Source organism: Oncorhynchus gorbuscha, linkage group LG25 (assembly GCF_021184085.1).
Source record: "Oncorhynchus gorbuscha isolate QuinsamMale2020 ecotype Even-year linkage group LG25, OgorEven_v1.0, whole genome shotgun sequence".
Lineage (NCBI taxonomy): Eukaryota > Metazoa > Chordata > Actinopteri > Salmoniformes > Salmonidae > Oncorhynchus > Oncorhynchus gorbuscha.
The window spans coordinates 26,480,375-26,504,621 of NC_060197.1; the positions used below are offsets into that span (position 1 = coordinate 26,480,375).

The window sequence follows — 24,247 nt, forward strand, 5'->3', positions numbered from 1 at the left end:
TTTGTGAAAATGCAGTTGTTTAAAATATATATTTATAAGAATATATTTGAGATTGTGGCTGAATTTACTCCTGCCAGATGCCTTTCAATATAATGTTGCGCTGACGAACATTGCGCTACATTTTTGCCCTTTTAAGGCCATTCAAAAAGCTAACAAATATTAGAAAACTACAGGTCTACTTCCTTGAAAATGTTGCTGCACCTTCGATGCACGTTAACACAACCATTGGAACAAAGTGTTGTTGTTTCGTAAACTCCATGTACAGTTGGATGAGAGCACAAATGGCCAGCGATCAAGCGTCAGGGTCAAATACACCACAAGTCTCTGTGGCGCAATTGGTTAGCGCGTTAGACTGTTAATCTAAAGGTTGGTGGTTCGAGCCCACCCAGGGACGACAGTTCTCAGTTTGTTGTGCTCCATGATGTGGATATGACAAGTCTCTGTGGTGCAATTGGTTGGTGAGTTTGACTCTTAATTTAAAAGTTGGTGATTTGAGCCCACCCAGGAATGCTGTCTCTCTGTTTCTAGTGATATGGAAGACCTTCCTGGCCTTACAGTAAGCTTGCTTTTGACCTGCTGTGTTTCCTGTTGTCACATGTGATTGGGGTGTTGTTGAACATGAAAGATGACAAGTTGCTATACCTACTGGTAAAATGGCTGTCAATGGTCTCTGATCTTCTGTTACTCAATAGCTTGATCATTCTGTGTTCTCCAAGGAACATATAATTTATTCTTATTAATCTGGATAGTATGACAACGTAAATGATGTCAATCTGGCATGAATAACCTTAGCATTTATATTTATCTCGCGAGAAGGACAATGTTTGTCCAGTGTGTTTGTGTGTGTATGTACGCCTATACGCCATGAAAGTGACTAGCCACTTCATCATTCTTCCAGAGTCAGTCCCCTTATTATTTTGAATGGCCTTGGCGATTATATATTACATTTGTGAAAATGCAGTTGTTTAAAATATATATTTATAAGAATATATTTGAGATTGTGGCTGAATTTACTCCTGCCAGATGCCTTTCAATATAATGTTGCGCTGACGAACATTGCGCTACATTTTTGCCCTTTTAAGGCCATTCAAAAAGCTAACAAATATTAGAAAACTACAGGTCTACTTCCTTGAAAATGTTGCTGCACCTTCGATGCACGTTAACACAACCATTGGAACAAAGTGTTGTTGTTTCGTAAACTCCATGTACAGTTGGATGAGAGCACAAATGGCCAGCGATCAAGCGTCAGGGTCAAATACACCACAAGTCTCTGTGGCGCAATTGGTTAGCGCGTTAGACTGTTAATCTAAAGGTTGGTGGTTCGAGCCCACCCAGGGACGACAGTTCTCATTTTGTTGTGCTCCATGATGTGGATATGACAAGTCTCTGTGGTGCAATTGGTTGGTGAGTTTGACTCTTAATTTAAAAGTTGGTGATTTGAGCCCACCCAGGAATGCTGTCTCTCTGTTTCTAGTGATATGGAAGACCTTCCTGGCCTTACAGTAAGCTTGCTTTTGACCTGCTGTGTTTCCTGTTGTCACATGTGATTGGGGTGTTGTTGAACATGAAAGATGACAAGTTGCTATACCTACTGGTAAAATGGCTGTCAATGGTCTCTGATCTTCTGTTACTCAATAGCTTGATCATTCTGTGTTCTCCAAGGAACATATAATTTATTCTTATTAATCTGGATAGTATGACAACGTAAATGATGTCAATCTGGCATGAATAACCTTAGCATTTATATTTATCTCGCGAGAAGGACAATGTTTGTCCAGTGTGTTTGTGTGTGTATGTACGCCTATACGCCATGAAAGTGACTAGCCACTTCATCATTCTTCCAGAGTCAGTCCCCTTATTATTTTGAATGGCCTTGGTGATTATATATTACATTTGTGAAAATGCAGTTGTTTAAAATATATATTTATAAGAATATATTTGAGATTGTGGCTGAATTTACTCCTGCCAGATGCCTTTCAATATAATGTTGCGCTGACGAACATTGCGCTACATTTTTGCCCTTTTAAGGCCATTCAAAAAGCTAACAAATATTAGAAAACTACAGGTCTACTTCCTTGAAAATGTTGCTGCACCTTCGATGCACGTTAACACAACCATTGGAACAAAGTGTTGTTGTTTCGTAAACTCCATGTACAGTTGGATGAGAGCACAAATGGCCAGCGATCAAGCGTCAGGGTCAAATACACCACAAGTCTCTGTGGCGCAATTGGTTAGCGCGTTAGACTGTTAATCTAAAGGTTGGTGGTTCGAGCCCACCCAGGGACGACAGTTCTCATTTTGTTGTGCTCCATGATGTGGATATGACAAGTCTCTGTGGTGCAATTGGTTGGTGAGTTTGACTCTTAATTTAAAAGTTGGTGATTTGAGCCCACCCAGGAATGCTGTCTCTCTGTTTCTAGTGATATGGAAGACCTTCCTGGCCTTACAGTAAGCTTGCTTTTGACCTGCTGTGTTTCCTGTTGTCACATGTGATTGGGGTGTTGTTGAACATGAAAGATGACAAGTTGCTATACCTACTGGTAAAATGGCTGTCAATGGTCTCTGATCTTCTGTTACTCAATAGCTTGATCATTCTGTGTTCTCCAAGGAACATATAATTTATTCTTATTAATCTGGATAGTATGACAACGTAAATGATGTCAATCTGGCATGAATAACCTTAGCATTTATATTTATCTCGCGAGAAGGACAATGTTTGTCCAGTGTGTTTGTGTGTGTATGTACGCCTATACGCCATGAAAGTGACTAGCCACTTCATCATTCTTCCAGAGTCAGTCCCCTTATTATTTTGAATGGCCTTGGCGATTATATATTACATTTGTGAAAATGCAGTTGTTTAAAATATATATTTATAAGAATATATTTGAGATTGTGGCTGAATTTACTCCTGCCAGATGCCTTTCAATATAATGTTGCGCTGACGAACATTGCGCTACATTTTTGCCCTTTTAAGGGCCATTCAAAAAGCTAACAAATATTAGAAAACTACAGGTCTACTTCCTTGAAAATGTTGCTGCACCTTCGATGCACGTTAACACAACCATTGGAACAAAGTGTTGTTGTTTCGTAAACTCCATGTACAGTTGGATGAGAGCACAAATGGCCAGCGATCAAGCGTCAGGGTCAAATACACCACAAGTCTCTGTGGCGCAATTGGTTAGCGCGTTAGACTGTTAATCTAAAGGTTGGTGGTTCGAGCCCACCCAGGGACGACAGTTCTCAGTTTGTTGTGCTCCATGATGTGGATATGACAAGTCTCTGTGGTGCAATTGGTTGGTGAGTTTGACTCTTAATTTAAAAGTTGGTGATTTGAGCCCACCCAGGAATGCTGTCTCTCTGTTTCTAGTGATATGGAAGACCTTCCTGGCCTTACAGTAAGCTTGCTTTTGACCTGCTGTGTTTCCTGTTGTCACATGTGATTGGGGTGTTGTTGAACATGAAAGATGACAAGTTGCTATACCTACTGGTAAAATGGCTGTCAATGGTCTCTGATCTTCTGTTACTCAATAGCTTGATCATTCTGTGTTCTCCAAGGAACATATAATTTATTCTTATTAATCTGGATAGTATGACAACGTAAATGATGTCAATCTGGCATGAATAACCTTAGCATTTATATTTATCTCGCGAGAAGGACAATGTTTGTCCAGTGTGTTTGTGTGTGTATGTACGCCTATACGCCATGAAAGTGACTAGCCACTTCATCATTCTTCCAGAGTCAGTCCCCTTATTATTTTGAATGGCCTTGGTGATTATATATTACATTTGTGAAAATGCAGTTGTTTAAAATATATATTTATAAGAATATATTTGAGATTGTGGCTGAATTTACTCCTGCCAGATGCCTTTCAATATAATGTTGCGCTGACGAACATTGCGCTACATTTTTGCCCTTTTAAGGCCATTCAAAAAGCTAACAAATATTAGAAAACTACAGGTCTACTTCCTTGAAAATGTTGCTGCACCTTCGATGCACGTTAACACAACCATTGGAACAAAGTGTTGTTGTTTCGTAAACTCCATGTACAGTTGGATGAGAGCACAAATGGCCAGCGATCAAGCGTCAGGGTCAAATACACCACAAGTCTCTGTGGCGCAATTGGTTAGCGCGTTAGACTGTTAATCTAAAGGTTGGTGGTTCGAGCCCACCCAGGGACGACAGTTCTCAGTTTGTTGTGCTCCATGATGTGGATATGACAAGTCTCTGTGGTGCAATTGGTTGGTGAGTTTGACTCTTAATTTAAAAGTTGGTGATTTGAGCCCACCCAGGAATGCTGTCTCTCTGTTTCTAGTGATATGGAAGACCTTCCTGGCCTTACAGTAAGCTTGCTTTTGACCTGCTGTGTTTCCTGTTGTCACATGTGATTGGGGTGTTGTTGAACATGAAAGATGACAAGTTGCTATACCTACTGGTAAAATGGCTGTCAATGGTCTCTGATCTTCTGTTACTCAATAGCTTGATCATTCTGTGTTCTCCAAGGAACATATAATTTATTCTTATTAATCTGGATAGTATGACAACGTAAATGATGTCAATCTGGCATGAATAACCTTAGCATTTATATTTATCTCGCGAGAAGGACAGTTTGTCCAGTGTGTTTGTGTGTGTATGTACGCCTATACGCCATGAAAGTGACTAGCCACTTCATCATTCTTCCAGAGTCAGTCCCCTTATTATTTTGAATGGCCTTGGTGATTATATATTACATTTGTGAAAATGCAGTTGTTTAAAATATATATTTATAAGAATATATTTGAGATTGTGGCTGAATTTACTCCTGCCAGATGCCTTTCAATATAATGTTGCGCTGACGAACATTGCGCTACATTTTTGCCCTTTTAAGGCCATTCAAAAAGCTAACAAATATTAGAAAACTACAGGTCTACTTCCTTGAAAATGTTGCTGCACCTTCGATGCACGTTAACACAACCATTGGAACAAAGTGTTGTTGTTTCGTAAACTCCATGTACAGTTGGATGAGAGCACAAATGGCCAGCGATCAAGCGTCAGGGTCAAATACACCACAAGTCTCTGTGGCGCAATTGGTTAGCGCGTTAGACTGTTAATCTAAAGGTTGGTGGTTCTCAGTTTGTTGTGCTCCATGATGTGGATATGACAAGTCTCTGTGGTGCAATTGGTTGGTGAGTTTGACTCTTAATTTAAAAGTTGGTGATTTGAGCCCACCCAGGAATGCTGTCTCTCTGTTTCTAGTGATATGGAAGACCTTCCTGGCCTTACAGTAAGCTTGCTTTTGACCTGCTGTGTTTCCTGTTGTCACATGTGATTGGGGTGTTGTTGAACATGAAAGATGACAAGTTGCTATACCTACTGGTAAAATGGCTGTCAATGGTCTCTGATCTTCTGTTACTCAATAGCTTGATCATTCTGTGTTCTCCAAGGAACATATAATTTATTCTTATTAATCTGGATAGTATGACAACGTAAATGATGTCAATCTGGCATGAATAACCTTAGCATTTATATTTATCTCGCGAGAAGGACAATGTTTGTCCAGTGTGTTTGTGTGTGTATGTACGCCTATACGCCATGAAAGTGACTAGCCACTTCATCATTCTTCCAGAGTCAGTCCCCTTATTATTTTGAATGGCCTTGGTGATTATATATTACATTTGTGAAAATGCAGTTGTTTAAAATATATATTTATAAGAATATATTTGAGATTGTGGCTGAATTTACTCCTGCCAGATGCCTTTCAATATAATGTTGCGCTGACGAACATTGCGCTACATTTTTGCCCTTTTAAGGCCATTCAAAAAGCTAACAAATATTAGAAAACTACAGGTCTACTTCCTTGAAAATGTTGCTGCACCTTCGATGCACGTTAACACAACCATTGGAACAAAGTGTTGTTGTTTCGTAAACTCCATGTACAGTTGGATGAGAGCACAAATGGCCAGCGATCAAGCGTCAGGGTCAAATACACCACAAGTCTCTGTGGCGCAATTGGTTAGCGCGTTAGACTGTTAATCTAAAGGTTGGTGGTTCGAGCCCACCCAGGGACGACAGTTCTCATTTTGTTGTGCTCCATGATGTGGATATGACAAGTCTCTGTGGTGCAATTGGTTGGTGAGTTTGACTCTTAATTTAAAAGTTGGTGATTTGAGCCCACCCAGGAATGCTGTCTCTCTGTTTCTAGTGATATGGAAGACCTTCCTGGCCTTACAGTAAGCTTGCTTTTGACCTGCTGTGTTTCCTGTTGTCACATGTGATTGGGGTGTTGTTGAACATGAAAGATGACAAGTTGCTATACCTACTGGTAAAATGGCTGTCAATGGTCTCTGATCTTCTGTTACTCAATAGCTTGATCATTCTGTGTTCTCCAAGGAACATATAATTTATTCTTATTAATCTGGATAGTATGACAACGTAAATGATGTCAATCTGGCATGAATAACCTTAGCATTTATATTTATCTCGCGAGAAGGACAATGTTTGTCCAGTGTGTTTGTGTGTGTATGTACGCCTATACGCCATGAAAGTGACTAGCCACTTCATCATTCTTCCAGAGTCAGTCCCCTTATTATTTTGAATGGCCTTGGTGATTATATATTACACATTTGTGAAAATGCAGTTGTTTAAAATATATATTTATAAGAATATATTTGAGATTGTGGCTGAATTTACTCCTGCCAGATGCCTTTCAATATAATGTTGCGCTGACGAACATTGCGCTACATTTTTGCCCTTTTAAGGCCATTCAAAAAGCTAACAAATATTAGAAAACTACAGGTCTACTTCCTTGAAAATGTTGCTGCACCTTCGATGCACGTTAACACAACCATTGGAACAAAGTGTTGTTGTTTCGTAAACTCCATGTACAGTTGGATGAGAGCACAAATGGCCAGCGATCAAGCGTCAGGGTCAAATACACCACAAGTCTCTGTGGCGCAATTGGTTAGCGCGTTAGACTGTTAATCTAAAGGTTGGTGGTTCGAGCCCACCCAGGGACGACAGTTCTCAGTTTGTTGTGCTCCATGATGTGGATATGACAAGTCTCTGTGGTGCAATTGGTTGGTGAGTTTGACTCTTAATTTAAAAGTTGGTGATTTGAGCCCACCCAGGAATGCTGTCTCTCTGTTTCTAGTGATATGGAAGACCTTCCTGGCCTTACAGTAAGCTTGCTTTTGACCTGCTGTGTTTCCTGTTGTCACATGTGATTGGGGTGTTGTTGAACATGAAAGATGACAAGTTGCTATACCTACTGGTAAAATGGCTGTCAATGGTCTCTGATCTTCTGTTACTCAATAGCTTGATCATTCTGTGTTCTCCAAGGAACATATAATTTATTCTTATTAATCTGGATAGTATGACAACGTAAATGATGTCAATCTGGCATGAATAACCTTAGCATTTATATTTATCTCGCGAGAAGGACAATGTTTGTCCAGTGTGTTTGTGTGTGTATGTACGCCTATACGCCATGAAAGTGACTAGCCACTTCATCATTCTTCCAGAGTCAGTCCCCTTATTATTTTGAATGGCCTTGGTGATTATATATTACATTTGTGAAAATGCAGTTGTTTAAAATATATATTTATAAGAATATATTTGAGATTGTGGCTGAATTTACTCCTGCCAGATGCCTTTCAATATAATGTTGCGCTGACGAACATTGCGCTACATTTTTGCCCTTTTAAGGCCATTCAAAAAGCTAACAAATATTAGAAAACTACAGGTCTACTTCCTTGAAAATGTTGCTGCACCTTCGATGCACGTTAACACAACCATTGGAACAAAGTGTTGTTGTTTCGTAAACTCCATGTACAGTTGGATGAGAGCACAAATGGCCAGCGATCAAGCGTCAGGGTCAAATACACCACAAGTCTCTGTGGCGCAATTGGTTAGCGCGTTAGACTGTTAATCTAAAGGTTGGTGGTTCGAGCCCACCCAGGGACGACAGTTCTCAGTTTGTTGTGCTCCATGATGTGGATATGACAAGTCTCTGTGGTGCAATTGGTTGGTGAGTTTGACTCTTAATTTAAAAGTTGGTGATTTGAGCCCACCCAGGAATGCTGTCTCTCTGTTTCTAGTGATATGGAAGACCTTACAGTAAGCTTGCTTTTGACCTGCTGTGTTTCCTGTTGTCACATGTGATTGGGGTGTTGTTGAACATGAAAGATGACAAGTTGCTATACCTACTGGTAAAATGGCTGTCAATGGTCTCTGATCTTCTGTTACTCAATAGCTTGATCATTCTGTGTTCTCCAAGGAACATATAATTTATTCTTATTAATCTGGATAGTATGACAACGTAAATGATGTCAATCTGGCATGAATAACCTTAGCATTTATATTTATCTCGCGAGAAGGACAATGTTTGTCCAGTGTGTTTGTGTGTGTATGTACGCCTATACGCCATGAAAGTGACTAGCCACTTCATCATTCTTCCAGAGTCAGTCCCCTTATTATTTTGAATGGCCTTGGTGATTATATATTACATTTGTGAAAATGCAGTTGTTTAAAATATATATTTATAAGAATATATTTGAGATTGTGGCTGAATTTACTCCTGCCAGATGCCTTTCAATATAATGTTGCGCTGACGAACATTGCGCTACATTTTTGCCCTTTTAAGGCCATTCAAAAAGCTAACAAATATTAGAAAACTACAGGTCTACTTCCTTGAAAATGTTGCTGCACCTTCGATGCACGTTAACACAACCATTGGAACAAAGTGTTGTTGTTTCGTAAACTCCATGTACAGTTGGATGAGAGCACAAATGGCCAGCGATCAAGCGTCAGGGTCAAATACACCACAAGTCTCTGTGGCGCAATTGGTTAGCGCGTTAGACTGTTAATCTAAAGGTTGGTGGTTCGAGCCCACCCAGGGACGACAGTTCTCATTTTGTTGTGCTCCATGATGTGGATATGACAAGTCTCTGTGGTGCAATTGGTTGGTGAGTTTGACTCTTAATTTAAAAGTTGGTGATTTGAGCCCACCCAGGAATGCTGTCTCTCTGTTTCTAGTGATATGGAAGACCTTCCTGGCCTTACAGTAAGCTTGCTTTTGACCTGCTGTGTTTCCTGTTGTCACATGTGATTGGGGTGTTGTTGAACATGAAAGATGACAAGTTGCTATACCTACTGGTAAAATGGCTGTCAATGGTCTCTGATCTTCTGTTACTCAATAGCTTGATCATTCTGTGTTCTCCAAGGAACATATAATTTATTCTTATTAATCTGGATAGTATGACAACGTAAATGATGTCAATCTGGCATGAATAACCTTAGCATTTATATTTATCTCGCGAGAAGGACAATGTTTGTCCAGTGTGTTTGTGTGTGTATGTACGCCTATACGCCATGAAAGTGACTAGCCACTTCATCATTCTTCCAGAGTCAGTCCCCTTATTATTTTGAATGGCCTTGGTGATTATATATTACATTTGTGAAAATGCAGTTGTTTAAAATATATATTTATAAGAATATATTTGAGATTGTGGCTGAATTTACTCCTGCCAGATGCCTTTCAATATAATATTGGCTGACGAACATTGCGCTACATTTTTGCCCTTTTAAGGCCATTCAAAAAGCTAAAAATATTAGAAAACTACAGATATACTTCCTTGAAAATGTTGCTGCACCTTCGATGCACGTTAACACAACCATTGGAACAAAGTGTTGTTGTTTCGTAAACTCCATGTACAGTTGGATGAGAGCACAAATGGCCAGCGATCAAGCGTCAGGGTCAAATACACCACAAGTCTCTGTGGCGCAATTGGTTAGCGCGTTAGACTGTTAATCTAAAGGTTGGTGGTTCGAGCCCACCCAGGGACGACAGTTCTCAGTTTGTTGTGCTCCATGATGTGGATATGACAAGTCTCTGTGGTGCAATTGGTTGGTGAGTTAGACTCTTAATTTAAAAGTTGGTGATTTGAGCCCACCCAGGAATGCTGTCCTTCTGTTTCTAGTGATATGGAAGACCTTCCTGGCCTTACAGTAAGCTTGCTTTTGACCTGCTGTGTTTCCTGTTGTCACATGTGATTGGGGTGTTGTTGAACATGAAAGATGACAAGTTGCTATACCTACTGGTAAAATGGCTGTCAATGGTCTCTGATCTTCTGTTACTCAATAGCTTGATCATTCTGTGTTCTCCAAGGAACATATAATTTATTCTTATTAATCTGGATAGTATGACAACGTAAATGATGTCAATCTGGCATGAATAACCTTAGCATTTATATTTATCTCGCGAGAAGGACAATGTTTGTCCAGTGTGTTTGTGTGTGTATGTACGCCTATACGCCATGAAAGTGACTAGCCACTTCATCATTCTTCCAGAGTCAGTCCCCTTATTATTTTGAATGGCCTTGGTGATTATATATTACATTTGTGAAAATGCAGTTGTTTAAAATATATATTTATAAGAATATATTTGAGATTGTGGCTGAATTTACTCCTGCCAGATGCCTTTCAATATAATGTTGCGCTGACGAACATTGCGCTACATTTTTGCCCTTTTAAGGCCATTCAAAAAGCTAACAAATATTAGAAAACTACAGGTCTACTTCCTTGAAAATGTTGCTGCACCTTCGAGCACGTTAACACAACCATTGGAACAAAGTGTTGTTGTTTCGTAAACTCCATGTACAGTTGGATGAGAGCACAAATGGCCAGCGATCAAGCGTCAGGGTCAAATACACCACAAGTCTCTGTGGCGCAATTGGTTAGCGCGTTAGACTGTTAATCTAAAGGTTGGTGGTTCGAGCCCACCCAGGGACGACAGTTCTCATTTTGTTGTGCTCCATGATGTGGATATGACAAGTCTCTGTGGTGCAATTGGTTGGTGAGTTTGACTCTTAATTTAAAAGTTGGTGATTTGAGCCCACCCAGGAATGCTGTCTCTCTGTTTCTAGTGATATGGAAGACCTTCCTGGCCTTACAGTAAGCTTGCTTTTGACCTGCTGTGTTTCCTGTTGTCACATGTGATTGGGGTGTTGTTGAACATGAAAGATGACAAGTTGCTATACCTACTGGTAAAATGGCTGTCAATGGTCTCTGATCTTCTGTTACTCAATAGCTTGATCATTCTGTGTTCTCCAAGGAACATATAATTTATTCTTATTAATCTGGATAGTATGACAACGTAAATGATGTCAATCTGGCATGAATAACCTTAGCATTTATATTTATCTCGCGAGAAGGACAATGTTTGTCCAGTGTGTTTGTGTGTGTATGTACGCCTATACGCCATGAAAGTGACTAGCCACTTCATCATTCTTCCAGAGTCAGTCCCCTTATTATTTTGAATGGCCTTGGCGATTATATATTACATTTGTGAAAATGCAGTTGTTTAAAATATATATTTATAAGAATATATTTGAGATTGTGGCTGAATTTACTCCTGCCAGATGCCTTTCAATATAATGTTGCGCTGACGAACATTGCGCTACATTTTTGCCCTTTTAAGGCCATTCAAAAAGCTAACAAATATTAGAAAACTACAGGTCTACTTCCTTGAAAATGTTGCTGCACCTTCGATGCACGTTAACACAACCATTGGAACAAAGTGTTGTTGTTTCGTAAACTCCATGTACAGTTGGATGAGAGCACAAATGGCCAGCGATCAAGCGTCAGGGTCAAATACACCACAAGTCTCTGTGGCGCAATTGGTTAGCGCGTTAGACTGGTTCGAACCCACCCAGGGACGACAGTTCTCAGTTTGTTGTGCTCCATGATGTGGATATGACAAGTCTCTGTGGTGCAATTGGTTGGTGAGTTTGACTCTTAATTTAAAAGTTGGTGATTTGAGCCCACCCAGGAATGCTGTCTCTCTGTTTCTAGTGATATGGAAGACCTTCCTGGCCTTACAGTAAGCTTGCTTTTGACCTGCTGTGTTTCCTGTTGTCACATGTGATTGGGGTGTTGTTGAACATGAAAGATGACAAGTTGCTATACCTACTGGTAAAATGGCTGTCAATGGTCTCTGATCTTCTGTTACTCAATAGCTTGATCATTCTGTGTTCTCCAAGGAACATATAATTTATTCTTATTAATCTGGATAGTATGACAACGTAAATGATGTCAATCTGGCATGAATAACCTTAGCATTTATATTTATCTCGCGAGAAGGACAATGTTTGTCCAGTGTGTTTGTGTGTGTATGTACGCCTATACGCCATGAAAGTGACTAGCCACTTCATCATTCTTCCAGAGTCAGTCCCCTTATTATTTTGAATGGCCTTGGCGATTATATATTACATTTGTGAAAATGCAGTTGTTTAAAATATATATTTATAAGAATATATTTGAGATTGTGGCTGAATTTACTCCTGCCAGATGCCTTTCAATATAATGTTGCGCTGACGAACATTGCGCTACATTTTTGCCCTTTTAAGGCCATTCAAAAAGCTAACAAATATTAGAAAACTACAGGTCTACTTCCTTGAAAATGTTGCTGCACCTTCGATGCACGTTAACACAACCATTGGAACAAAGTGTTGTTGTTTCGTAAACTCCATGTACAGTTGGATGAGAGCACAAATGGCCAGCGATCAAGCGTCAGGGTCAAATACACCACAAGTCTCTGTGGCGCAATTGGTTAGCGCGTTAGACTGTTAATCTAAAGGTTGGTGGTTCGAGCCCACCCAGGGACGACAGTTCTCAGTTTGTTGTGCTCCATGATGTGGATATGACAAGTCTCTGTGGTGCAATTGGTTGGTGAGTTTGACTCTTAATTTAAAAGTTGGTGATTTGAGCCCACCCAGGAATGCTGTCTCTCTGTTTCTAGTGATATGGAAGACCTTCCTGGCCTTACAGTAAGCTTGCTTTTGACCTGCTGTGTTTCCTGTTGTCACATGTGATTGGGGTGTTGTTGAACATGAAAGATGACAAGTTGCTATACCTACTGGTAAAATGGCTGTCAATGGTCTCTCATCTTCTGTTACTCAATAGCTTGATCATTCTGTGTTCTCCAAGGAACATATAATTTATTCTTATTAATCTGGATAGTATGACAACGTAAATGATGTCAATCTGGCATGAATAACCTTAGCATTTATATTTATCTCGCGAGAAGGACAATGTTTGTCCAGTGTGTTTGTGTGTGTATGTACGCCTATACGCCATGAAAGTGACTAGCCACTTCATCATTCTTCCAGAGTCAGTCCCCTTATTATTTTGAATGGCCTTGGTGATTATATATTACATTTGTGAAAATGCAGTTGTTTAAAATATATATTTATAAGAATATATTTGAGATTGTGGCTGAATTTACTCCTGCCAGATGCCTTTCAATATAATGTTGCGCTGACGAACATTGCGCTACATTTTTGCCCTTTTAAGGCCATTCAAAAAGCTAACAAATATTAGAAAACTACAGGTCTACTTCCTTGAAAATGTTGCTGCACCTTCGATGCACGTTAACACAACCATTGGAACAAAGTGTTGTTGTTTCGTAAACTCCATGTACAGTTGGATGAGAGCACAAATGGCCAGCGATCAAGCGTCAGGGTCAAATACACCACAAGTCTCTGTGGCGCAATTGGTTAGCGCGTTAGACTGTTAATCTAAAGGTTGGTGGTTCTCAGTTTGTTGTGCTCCATGATGTGGATATGACAAGTCTCTGTGGCGCAATTGGTTAGCTCGTTAGACATTTAATCTAAAGGTTGGTGGTTCGAGCCCACCCAGGGACGACAGTTCTCACTTTGTTGTGCTCCATGATGTGGATATGACAAGTCTCTGTGGTGCAATTGGTTGGTGAGTTTGACTCTTAATTTAAAAGTTGGTGATTTGAGCCCACCCAGGAATGCTGTCTCTCTGTTTCTAGTGATATGGAAGACCTTCCTGGCCTTACAGTAAGCTTGCTTTTGACCTGCTGTGTTTCCTGTTGTCACATGTGATTGGTGTGTTGTTGAACATGAAAGATGACAAGTTGCTATACCTACTGGTAAAATGGCTGTCAATGGTCTCTGATCTTCTGTTACTCAATAGCTTGATCATTCTGTGTTCTCCAAGGAACATATAATTTATTCTTATTAATCTGGATAGTATGACAACGTAAATGATGTCAATCTGGCATGAATAACCTTAGCATTTATATTTATCTCGCGAGAAGGACAATGTTTGTCCAGTGTGTTTGTGTGTGTATGTACGCCTATACGCCATGAAAGTGACTAGCCACTTCATCATTCTTCCAGAGTCAGTCCCCTTATTATTTTGAATGGCCTTGGCGATTATATATTACATTTGTGAAAATGCAGTTGTTTAAAATATATATTTATAAGAATTTATTTGAGATTGTGGCTGAATTTACTCCTGCCAGATGCCTTTCAATATAATGTTGCGCTGACGAACATTGCGCTACATTTTTGCCCTTTTAAGGCCATTCAAAAAGCTAACAAATATTAGAAAACTACAGGTCTACTTCCTTGAAAATGTTGCTGCACCTTCGATGCACGTTAACACAACCATTGGAACAAAGTGTTGTTGTTTCGTAAACTCCATGTACAGTTGGATGAGAGCACAAATGGCCAGCGATCAAGCGTCAGGGTCAAATACACCACAAGTCTCTGTGGCGCAATTGGTTAGCGCGTTAGACGTTAGACTGTTAATCTAAAGGTTGGTGGTTCTCAGTTTGTTGTGCTCCATGATGTGGATATGACAAGTCTCTGTGGTGCAATTGGTTGGTGAGTTTGACTCTTAATTTAAAAGTTGGTGATTTGAGCCCACCCAGGAATGCTGTCTCTCTGTTTCTAGTGATATGGAAGACCTTCCTGGCCTTACAGTAAGCTTGCTTTTGACCTGCTGTGTTTCCTGTTGTCACATGTGATTGGGGTGTTGTTGAACATGAAAGATGACAAGTTGCTATACCTACTGGTAAAATGGCTGTCAATGGTCTCTCATCTTCTGTTACTCAATAGCTTGATCATTCTGTGTTCTCCAAGGAACATATAATTTATTCTTATTAATCTGGATAGTATGACAACGTAAATGATGTCAATCTGGCATGAATAACCTTAGCATTTATATTTATCTCGCGAGAAGGACAATGTTTGTCCAGTGTGTTTGTGTGTGTATGTACGCCTATACGCCATGAAAGTGACTAGCCACTTCATCATTCTTCCAGAGTCAGTCCCCTTATTATTTTGAATGGCCTTGGCGATTATATATTACATTTGTGAAAATGCAGTTGTTTAAAATATATATTTATAAGAATATATTTGAGATTGTGGCTGAATTTACTCCTGCCAGATGCCTTTCAATATAATGTTGCGCTGACGAACATTGCGCTACATTTTTGCCCTTTTAAGGCCATTCAAAAAGCTAACAAATATTAGAAAACTACAGGTCTACTTCCTTGAAAATGTTGCTGCACCTTCGATGCACGTTAACACAACCATTGGAACAAAGTGTTGTTGTTTCGTAAACTCCATGTACAGTTGGATGAGAGCACAAATGGCCAGCGATCAAGCGTCAGGGTCAAATACACCACAAGTCTCTGTGGCGCAATTGGTTAGCGCGTTAGACTGTTAATCTAAAGGTTGGTGGTTCGAGCCCACCCAGGGACGACAGTTCTCAGTTTGTTGTGCTCCATGATGTGGATATGCAAGTCTCTGTGGTGCAATTGGTTGGTGAGTTAGACTCTTAATTTAAAAGTTGGTGATTTGAGCCCACCCAGGAATGCTGTCTCTCTGTTTCTAGTGATATGGAAGACCTTCCTGGCCTTACAGTAAGCTTGCTTTTGACCTGCTGTGTTTCCTGTTGTCACATGTGATTGGGGTGTTGTTGAACATGAAAGATGACAAGTTGCTATACCTACTGGTAAAATGGCTGTCAATGGTCTCTGATCTTCTGTTACTCAATAGCTTGATCATTCTGTGTTCTCCAAGGAACATATAATTTATTCTTATTAATCTGGATAGTATGACAACGTAAATGATGTCAATCTGGCATGAATAACCTTAGCATTTATATTTATCTCGCGAGAAGGACAATGTTTGTCCAGTGTGTTTGTGTGTGTATGTACGCCTATACGCCATGAAAGTGACTAGCCACTTCATCATTCTTCCAGAGTCAGTCCCCTTATTATTTTGAATGGCCTTGGCGATTATATATTACATTTGTGAAAATGCAGTTGTTTAAAATATATATTTATAAGAATATATTTGAGATTGTGGCTGAATTTACTCCTGCCAGATGCCTTTCAATATAATGTTGCGCTGACGAACATTGCGCTACATTTTTGCCCTTTTAAGGCCATTCAAAAAGCTAACAAATATTAGAAAACTACAGGTCTACTTCCTTGAAAATGTTGCTGCACCTTCGATGCACGTTAACACAACCATTGGAACAAAGTGTTGTTGTTTCGTAAACTCCATGTACAGTTGGATGAGAGCACAAATGGCCAGCGATCAAGCGTCAGGGTCAAATACACCACAAGTCTCTGTGGCGCAATTGGTTGGCGTTAGACATTTAATCTAAAGGTTTAGTTTGTTGTGCTCCATGATGTGGATATGACAAGTTAGACTGTTAATCTAAAGGTTGGTGGTTCGAGCCCACCCAGGGACGCAGTTCTCAGTTTGTTGTGCTCCATGATGTGGATATGACAAGTCTCTGTGGTGCAATTGGTTGGTGAGTTTGACTCTTAATTTAAAAGTTGGTGATTTGAGCCCACCCAGGAATGCTGTCTCTCTGTTTCTAGTGATATGGAAGACCTTCCTGGCCTTACAGTAAGCTTGCTTTTGACCTGCTGTGTTTCCTGTTGTCACATGTGATTGGGGTGTTGTTGAACATGAAAGATGACAAGTTGCTATACCTACTGGTAAAATGGCTGTCAATGGTCTCTCATCTTCTGTTACTCAATAGCTTGATCATTCTGTGTTCTCCAAGGAACATATAATTTATTCTTATTAATCTGGATAGTATGACAACGTAAATGATGTCAATCTGGCATGAATAACCTTAGCATTTATATTTATCTCGCGAGAAGGACAATGTTTGTCCAGTGTGTTTGTGTGTGTATGTACGCCTATACGCCATGAAAGTGACTAGCCACTTCATCATTCTTCCAGAGTCAGTCCCCTTATTATTTTGAATGGCCTTGGCGATTATATATTACATTTGTGAAAATGCAGTTGTTTAAAATATATATTTATAAGAATATATTTGAGATTGTGGCTGAATTTACTCCTGCCAGATGCCTTTCAATATAATGTTGCGCTGACGAACATTGCGCTACATTTTTGCCCTTTTAAGGCCATTCAAAAAGCTAACAAATATTAGAAAACTACAGGTCTACTTCCTTGAAAATGTTGCTGCACCTTCGATGCACGTTAACACAACCATTGGAACAAAGTGTTGTTGTTTCGTAAACTCCATGTACAGTTGGATGAGAGCACAAATGGCCAGCGATCAAGCGTCAGGGTCAAATACACCACAAGTCTCTGTGGCGCAATTGGTTAGCGCGTTAGACTGTTAATCTAAAGGTTGGTGGTTCGAGCCCACCCAGGGACGACAGTTCTCAGTTTGTTGTGCTCCATGATGTGGATATGACAAGTCTCTGTGGTGCAATTGGTTGGTGAGTTAGACTCTTAATTTAAAAGTTGGTGATTTGAGCCCACCCAGGAATGCTGTCTCTCTGTTTCTAGTGATATGGAAGACCTTCCTGGCCTTACAGTAAGCTTGCTTTTGACCTGCTGTGTTTCCTGTTGTCACATGTGATTGGGGTGTTGTTGAACATGAAAGATGACAAGTTGCTATACCTACTGGTAAAATGGCTGTCAATGGTCTCTGATCTTCTGTTACTCAATAGCTTGATCATTCTGTGTTCTCCAAGGAACATATAATTTATTCTTATTAATCTGGATAGTATGACAACGTAAATGATGTCAATCTGGCATGAATAACCTTAGCATTTATATTTATCTCGCGAGAAGGACAATGTTTGTCCAGTGTGTTTGTGTGTGTATGTACGCCTATACGCCATGAAAGTGACTAGCCACTTCATCATTCTTCCAGAGTCAGTCCCCTTATTATTTTGAATGGCCTTGGCGATTATATATTACATTTGTGAAAATGCAGTTGTTTAAAATATATATTTATAAGAATATATTTGAGATTGTGGCTGAATTTACTCCTGCCAGATGCCTTTCAATATAATGTTGCGCTGACGAACATTGCGCTACATTTTTGCCCTTTTAAGGCCATTCAAAAAGCTAACAAATATTAGAAAACTACAGGTCTACTTCCTTGAAAATGTTGCTGCACCTTCGATGCACGTTAACACAACCATTGGAACAAAGTGTTGTTGTTTCGTAAACTCCATGTACAGTTGGATGAGAGCACAAATGGCCAGTGATCAAGCGTCAGGGTCAAATACACCACAAGTCTCTGAGGCGCAATTGGTTAGCGCGTTAGACATTTAATCTAAAGGTTGGTGGTTCTCAGTTTGTTGTGCTCCATGATGTGGATATGACAAGTCTCTGAGGCGCAATTGGTTAGCGCGTTAGACATTTAATCTAAAGGTTGGTGGTTCGAGCCCACCCAGGGACGACAGTTCTCACTTTGTTGTGCTCCATGATGTGGATATGACAAGTCTCTGTGGTGCAATTGGTTGGTGAGTTAGACTCTTAATTTAAAAGTTGGTGATTTGAGCCCACCCAGGAATGCTGTCTCTCTGTTTCTAGTGATATGGAAGACCTTCCTGGCCTTACAGTAAGCTTGCTTTTGACCTGCTGTGTTTCCTGTTGTCACATGTGATTGGGGTGTTGTTGAACATGAAAGATGACAAGTTGCTATACCTACTGGTAAAATGGCTGTCAATGGTCTCTGATCTTCTGTTACTCAATAGCTTGATCATTCTGTGTTCTCCAAGGAACATATAATTTATTCTTATTAATCTGGATAGTATGACAACGTAAATGATGTCAATCTGGCATGAATAACCTTAGCATTTATATTTATCTCGCGAGAAGGACAATGTTTGTCCAGTGTGTTTGTGTGTGTATGTACGCCTATACGCCATGAAAGTGACTAGCCACTTCATCATTCTTCCAGAGTCAGTCCCCTTATTATTTTGAATGGCCTTGGCGATTATATATTACATTTGTGAAAATGCAGTTGTTTAAAATATATATTTATAAGAATATATTTGAGATTGTGGCTGAATTTACTCCTGCCAGATGCCTTTCAATATAATGTTGCGCTGACGAACATTGCGCTACATTTTTGCCCTTTTAAGGCCATTCAAAAAGCTAACAAATATTAGAAAACTACAGGTCTACTTCCTTGAAAATGTTGCTGCACCTTCGATGCACGTTAACACAACCATTGGAACAAAGTGTTGTTGTTTCGTAAACTCCATGTACAGTTGGATGAGAGCACAAATGGCCAGCGATCAAGCGTCAGGGTCAAATACACCACAAGTCTCTGTGGCGCAATTGGTTAGCGCGTTAGACTGTTAATCTAAAGGTTGGTGGTTCGAGCCCACCCAGGGACGACAGTTCTCAGTTTGTTGTGCTCCATGATGTGGATATGACAAGTCTCTGTGGTGCAATTGGTTGGTGAGTTTGACTCTTAATTTAAAAGTTGGTGATTTGAGCCCACCCAGGAATGCTGTCTCTCTGTTTCTAGTGATATGGAAGACCTTCCTGGCCTTACAGTAAGCTTGCTTTTGACCTGCTGTGTTTCCTGTTGTCACATGTGATTGGGGTGTTGTTGAACATGAAAGATGACAAGTTGCTATACCTACTGGTAAAATGGCTGTCAATGGTCTCTGATCTTCTGTTACTCAATAGCTTGATCATTCTGTGTTCTCCAAGGAACATATAATTTATTCTTATTAATCTGGATAGTATGACAACGTAAATGATGTCAATCTGGCATGAATAACCTTAGCATTTATATTTATCTCGCGAGAAGGACAATGTTTGTCCAGTGTGTTTGTGTGTGTATGTACGCCTATACGCCATGAAAGTGACTAGCCACTTCATCATTCTTCCAGAGTCAGTCCCCTTATTATTTTGAATGGCCTTGGCGATTATATATTACATTTGTGAAAATGCAGTTGTTAAAATATATATTTATAAGAATATATTTGAGATTGTGGCTGAATTTACTCCTGCCAGATGCCTTTCAATATAATGTTGCGCTGACGAACATTGCGCTACATTTTTGCCCTTTTAAGGCCATTCAAAAAGCTAACAAATATTAGAAAACTACAGGTCTACTTCCTTGAAAATGTTGCTGCACCTTCGATGCACGTTAACACAACCATTGGAACAAAGTGTTGTTGTTTCGTAAACTCCATGTACAGTTGGATGAGAGCACAAATGGCCAGCGATCAAGCGTCAGGGTCAAATACACCACAAGTCTCTGTGGCGCAATTGGTTAGCGCGTTAGACTGTTAATCTAAAGGTTGGTGGTTTCAGCCCACCCAGGGACGACAGTTCTCAGTTTGTTGTGCTCCATGATGTGGATATGACAAGTCTCTGTGGTGCAATTGGTTGGTGAGTTAGACTCTTAATTTAAAAGTTGGTGATTTGAGCCCACCCAGGAATGCTGTCTCTCTGTTTCTAGTGATATGGAAGACCTTCCTGGCCTTACAGTAAGCTTGCTTTTGACCTGCTGTGTTTCCTGTTGTCACATGTGATTGGGGTGTTGTTGAACATGAAAGATGACAAGTTGCTATACCTACTGGTAAAATGGCTGTCAATGGTCTCTGATCTTCTGTTACTCAATAGCTTGATCATTCTGTGTTCTCCAAGGAACATATAATTTATTCTTATTAATCTGGATAGTATGACAACGTAAATGATGTCAATCTGGCATGAATAACCTTAGCATTTATATTTATCTCGCGAGAAGGACAATGTTTGTCCAGTGTGTTTGTGTGTGTATGTACGCCTATACGCCATGAAAGTGACTAGCCACTTCATCATTCTTCCAGAGTCAGTCCCCTTATTATTTTGAATGGGTTTGGCGATTATATATTACATTTGTGAAAATGCAGTTGTTTAAAATATATATTTATAAGAATATATTTGAGATTGTGGCTGAATTTACTCCTGCCAGATGCCTTTCAATATAATGTTGCGCTGACGAACATTGCGCTACATTTTTGCCCTTTTAAGGCCATTCAAAAAGCTAACAAATATTAGAAAACTACAGGTCTACTTCCTTGAAAATGTTGCTGCACCTTCGATGCACGTTAACACAACCATTGGAACAAAGTGTTGTTGTTTCGTAAACTCCATGTACAGTTGGATGAGAGCACAAATGGCCAGCGATCAAGCGTCAGGGTCAAATACACCACAAGTCTCTGTGGCGCAATTGGTTAGCGCGTTAGACTGTTAATCTAAAGGTTGGTGGTTCGAGCCCACCCAGGGACGACAGTTCTCAGTTTGTTGTGCTCCATGATGTGGATATGACAAGTCTCTGTGGTGCAATTGGTTGGTGAGTTTGACTCTTAATTTAAAAGTTGGTGATTTGAGCCCACCCAGGAATGCTGTCTCTCTGTTTCTAGTGATATGGAAGACCTTCCTGGCCTTACAGTAAGCTTGCTTTTGACCTGCTGTGTTTCCTGTTGTCACATGTGATTGGTGTGTTGTTGAACATGAAAGATGACAAGTTGCTATACCTACTGGTAAAATGGCTGTCAATGGTCTCTGATCTTCTGTTACTCAATAGCTTGATCATTCTGTGTTCTCCAAGGAACATATAATTTATTCTTATTAATCTGGATAGTATGACAACGTAAATGATGTCAATCTGGCATGAATAACCTTAGCATTTATATTTATCTCGCGAGAAGGACAATGTTTGTCCAGTGTGTTTGTGTGTGTATGTACGCCTATACGCCATGAAAGTGACTAGCCACTTCATCATTCTTCCAGAGTCAGTCCCCTTATTATTTTGAATGGCCTTGGCGATTATATATTACATTTGTGAAAATGCAGTTGTTTAAAATATATATTTACAGAATATATTTGAGATTGTGGCTGAATTTACTCCTGCCAGATGCCTTTCAATATAATGTTGCGCTGACGAACATTGCGCTACATTTTTGCCCTTTTAAGGCCATTCAAAAAGCTAACAAATATTAGAAAACTACAGGTCTACTTCCTTGAAAATGTTGCTGCACCTTCGATGCACGTTAACACAACCATTGGAACAAAGTGTTGTTGTTTCGTAAACTCCATGTACAGTTGGATGAGAGCACAAATGGCCAGCGATCAAGCGTCAGGGTCAAATACACCACAAGTCTCTGTGGCGCAATTGGTTAGCGCGTTAGACTGTTAATCTAAAGGTTGGTGGTTCGAGCCCACCCAGGGACGACAGTTCTCAGTTTGTTGTGCTCCATGATGTGGATATGACAAGTCTCTGTGGTGCAATTGGTTGGTGAGTTTGACTCTTAATTTAAAAGTTGGTGATTTGAGCCCACCCAGGAATGCTGTCTCTCTGTTTCTAGTGATATGGAAGACCTTCCTGGCCTTACAGTAAGCTTGCTTTTGACCTGCTGTGTTTCCTGTTGTCACATGTGATTGGTGTGTTGTTGAACATGAAAGATGACAAGTTGCTATACCTACTGGTAAAATGGCTGTCAATGGTCTCTGATCTTCTGTTACTCAATAGCTTGATCATTCTGTGTTCTCCAAGGAACATATAATTTATTCTTATTAATCTGGATAGTATGACAACGTAAATGATGTCAATCTGGCATGAATAACCTTAGCATTTATATTTATCTCGCGAGAAGGACAATGTTTGTCCAGTGTGTTTGTGTGTGTATGTACGCCTATACGCCATGAAAGTGACTAGCCACTTCATCATTCTTCCAGAGTCAGTCCCCTTATTATTTTGAATGGCCTTGGCGATTATATATTACATTTGTGAAAATGCAGTTGTTTAAAATATATATTTATAAGAATATATTTGAGATTGTGGCTGAATTTACTCCTGCCAGATGCCTTTCAATATAATGTTGCGCTGACGAACATTGCGCTACATTTTTGCCCTTTTAAGGCCATTCAAAAAGCTAACAAATATTAGAAAACTACAGGTCTACTTCCTTGAAAATGTTGCTGCACCTTCGATGCACGTTAACACAACCATTGGAACAAAGTGTTGTTGTTTCGTAAACTCCATGTACAGTTGGATGAGAGCACAAATGGCCAGCGATCAAGCGTCAGGGTCAAATACACCACAAGTCTCTGTGGCGCAATTGGTTAGCGCGTTAGACTGTTAATCTAAAGGTTGGTGGTTCGAGCCCACCCAGGGACGACAGTTCTCAGTTTGTTGTGCTCCATGATGTGGATATGACAAGTCTCTGTGGTGCAATTGGTTGGTGAGTTAGACTCTTAATTTAAAAGTTGGTGATTTGAGCCCACCCAGGAATGCTGTCCTTCTCTTTCTAGTGATATGGAAGACCTTCCTGGCCTTACAGTAAGCTTGCTTTTGACCTGCTGTGTTTCCTGTTGTCACATGTGATTGGTGTGTTGTTGAACATGAAAGATGACAAGTTGCTATACCTACTGGTAAAATGGCTGTCAATGGTCTCTGATCTTCTGTTACTCAATAGCTTGATCATTCTGTGTTCTCCAAGGAACATATAATTTATTCTTATTAATCTGGATAGTATGACAACGTAAATGATGTCAATCTGGCATGAATAACCTTAGCATTTATATTTATCTCGCGAGAAGGACAATGTTTGTCCAGTGTGTTTGTGTGTGTATGTACGCCTATACGCCATGAAAGTGACTAGCCACTTCATCATTCTTCCAGAGTCAGTCCCCTTATTATTTTGAATGGCCTTGGCGATTATATATTACATTTGTGAAAATGCAGTTGTTTAAAATATATATTTATCAGAATATATTTGAGATTGTGGCTGAATTTACTCCTGCCAGATGCCTTTCAATATAATGTTGCGCTGACGAACATTGCGCTACATTTTTGCCCTTTTAAGGCCATTCAAAAAGCTAACAAATATTAGAAAACTACAGGTCTACTTCCTTGAAAATGTTGCTGCACCTTCGATGCACGTTAACACAACCATTGGAACAAAGTGTTGTTGTTTCGTAAACTCCATGTACAGTTGGATGAGAGCACAAATGGCCAGCGATCAAGCGTCAGGGTCAAATACACCACAAGTCTCTGTGGCGCAATTGGTTAGCGCGTTAGACTGTTAATCTAAAGGTTGGTGGTTCGAGCCCACCCAGGGACGACAGTTCTCAGTTTGTTGTGCTCCATGATGTGGATATG

At 39.9% G+C, this 24,247-nt stretch overlaps 22 non-coding genes across 22 annotated transcripts; all 22 read left to right on the forward strand.

Annotated features, from left to right (window-relative positions):
• Window positions 1-320: 320 nt before the first annotated feature.
• Window positions 321-394, forward strand: trnan-guu. The gene has a single exon. It is a non-coding gene; the product is annotated as a tRNA-Asn (tRNA).
• Window positions 395-1,266: 872 nt separating this feature from the next.
• Window positions 1,267-1,340, forward strand: trnan-guu. Its single transcript has one exon. It is a non-coding gene; the product is annotated as a tRNA-Asn (tRNA).
• Window positions 1,341-2,212: 872 nt separating this feature from the next.
• trnan-guu lies at window positions 2,213-2,286 on the forward strand. Its single transcript has one exon. It is a non-coding gene; the product is annotated as a tRNA-Asn (tRNA).
• Window positions 2,287-3,159: 873 nt separating this feature from the next.
• Window positions 3,160-3,233, forward strand: trnan-guu. The gene has a single exon. It is a non-coding gene; the product is annotated as a tRNA-Asn (tRNA).
• An 872-nt stretch (window positions 3,234-4,105) lies between these two features.
• trnan-guu lies at window positions 4,106-4,179 on the forward strand. The gene has a single exon. It is a non-coding gene; the product is annotated as a tRNA-Asn (tRNA).
• Window positions 4,180-5,971: 1,792 nt separating this feature from the next.
• Window positions 5,972-6,045, forward strand: trnan-guu. Its single transcript has one exon. It is a non-coding gene; the product is annotated as a tRNA-Asn (tRNA).
• Window positions 6,046-6,919: 874 nt separating this feature from the next.
• On the forward strand, window positions 6,920-6,993 carry trnan-guu. Its single transcript has one exon. It is a non-coding gene; the product is annotated as a tRNA-Asn (tRNA).
• Window positions 6,994-7,865: 872 nt separating this feature from the next.
• trnan-guu lies at window positions 7,866-7,939 on the forward strand. Its single transcript has one exon. It is a non-coding gene; the product is annotated as a tRNA-Asn (tRNA).
• An 863-nt stretch (window positions 7,940-8,802) lies between these two features.
• trnan-guu lies at window positions 8,803-8,876 on the forward strand. The gene has a single exon. It is a non-coding gene; the product is annotated as a tRNA-Asn (tRNA).
• An 870-nt stretch (window positions 8,877-9,746) lies between these two features.
• trnan-guu lies at window positions 9,747-9,820 on the forward strand. The gene has a single exon. It is a non-coding gene; the product is annotated as a tRNA-Asn (tRNA).
• Window positions 9,821-10,691: 871 nt separating this feature from the next.
• trnan-guu lies at window positions 10,692-10,765 on the forward strand. Its single transcript has one exon. It is a non-coding gene; the product is annotated as a tRNA-Asn (tRNA).
• A 1,800-nt stretch (window positions 10,766-12,565) lies between these two features.
• Window positions 12,566-12,639, forward strand: trnan-guu. Its single transcript has one exon. It is a non-coding gene; the product is annotated as a tRNA-Asn (tRNA).
• Window positions 12,640-13,603: 964 nt separating this feature from the next.
• On the forward strand, window positions 13,604-13,677 carry trnak-uuu. Its single transcript has one exon. It is a non-coding gene; the product is annotated as a tRNA-Lys (tRNA).
• A 1,801-nt stretch (window positions 13,678-15,478) lies between these two features.
• On the forward strand, window positions 15,479-15,552 carry trnan-guu. The gene has a single exon. It is a non-coding gene; the product is annotated as a tRNA-Asn (tRNA).
• A 1,871-nt stretch (window positions 15,553-17,423) lies between these two features.
• trnan-guu lies at window positions 17,424-17,497 on the forward strand. The gene has a single exon. It is a non-coding gene; the product is annotated as a tRNA-Asn (tRNA).
• A 964-nt stretch (window positions 17,498-18,461) lies between these two features.
• On the forward strand, window positions 18,462-18,535 carry trnak-uuu. Its single transcript has one exon. It is a non-coding gene; the product is annotated as a tRNA-Lys (tRNA).
• An 872-nt stretch (window positions 18,536-19,407) lies between these two features.
• trnan-guu lies at window positions 19,408-19,481 on the forward strand. Its single transcript has one exon. It is a non-coding gene; the product is annotated as a tRNA-Asn (tRNA).
• Window positions 19,482-20,352: 871 nt separating this feature from the next.
• trnan-guu lies at window positions 20,353-20,426 on the forward strand. The gene has a single exon. It is a non-coding gene; the product is annotated as a tRNA-Asn (tRNA).
• Window positions 20,427-21,298: 872 nt separating this feature from the next.
• Window positions 21,299-21,372, forward strand: trnan-guu. The gene has a single exon. It is a non-coding gene; the product is annotated as a tRNA-Asn (tRNA).
• Window positions 21,373-22,243: 871 nt separating this feature from the next.
• trnan-guu lies at window positions 22,244-22,317 on the forward strand. Its single transcript has one exon. It is a non-coding gene; the product is annotated as a tRNA-Asn (tRNA).
• An 872-nt stretch (window positions 22,318-23,189) lies between these two features.
• Window positions 23,190-23,263, forward strand: trnan-guu. Its single transcript has one exon. It is a non-coding gene; the product is annotated as a tRNA-Asn (tRNA).
• An 872-nt stretch (window positions 23,264-24,135) lies between these two features.
• Window positions 24,136-24,209, forward strand: trnan-guu. The gene has a single exon. It is a non-coding gene; the product is annotated as a tRNA-Asn (tRNA).
• The last annotated feature ends 38 nt before the right edge of the window (window positions 24,210-24,247 follow it).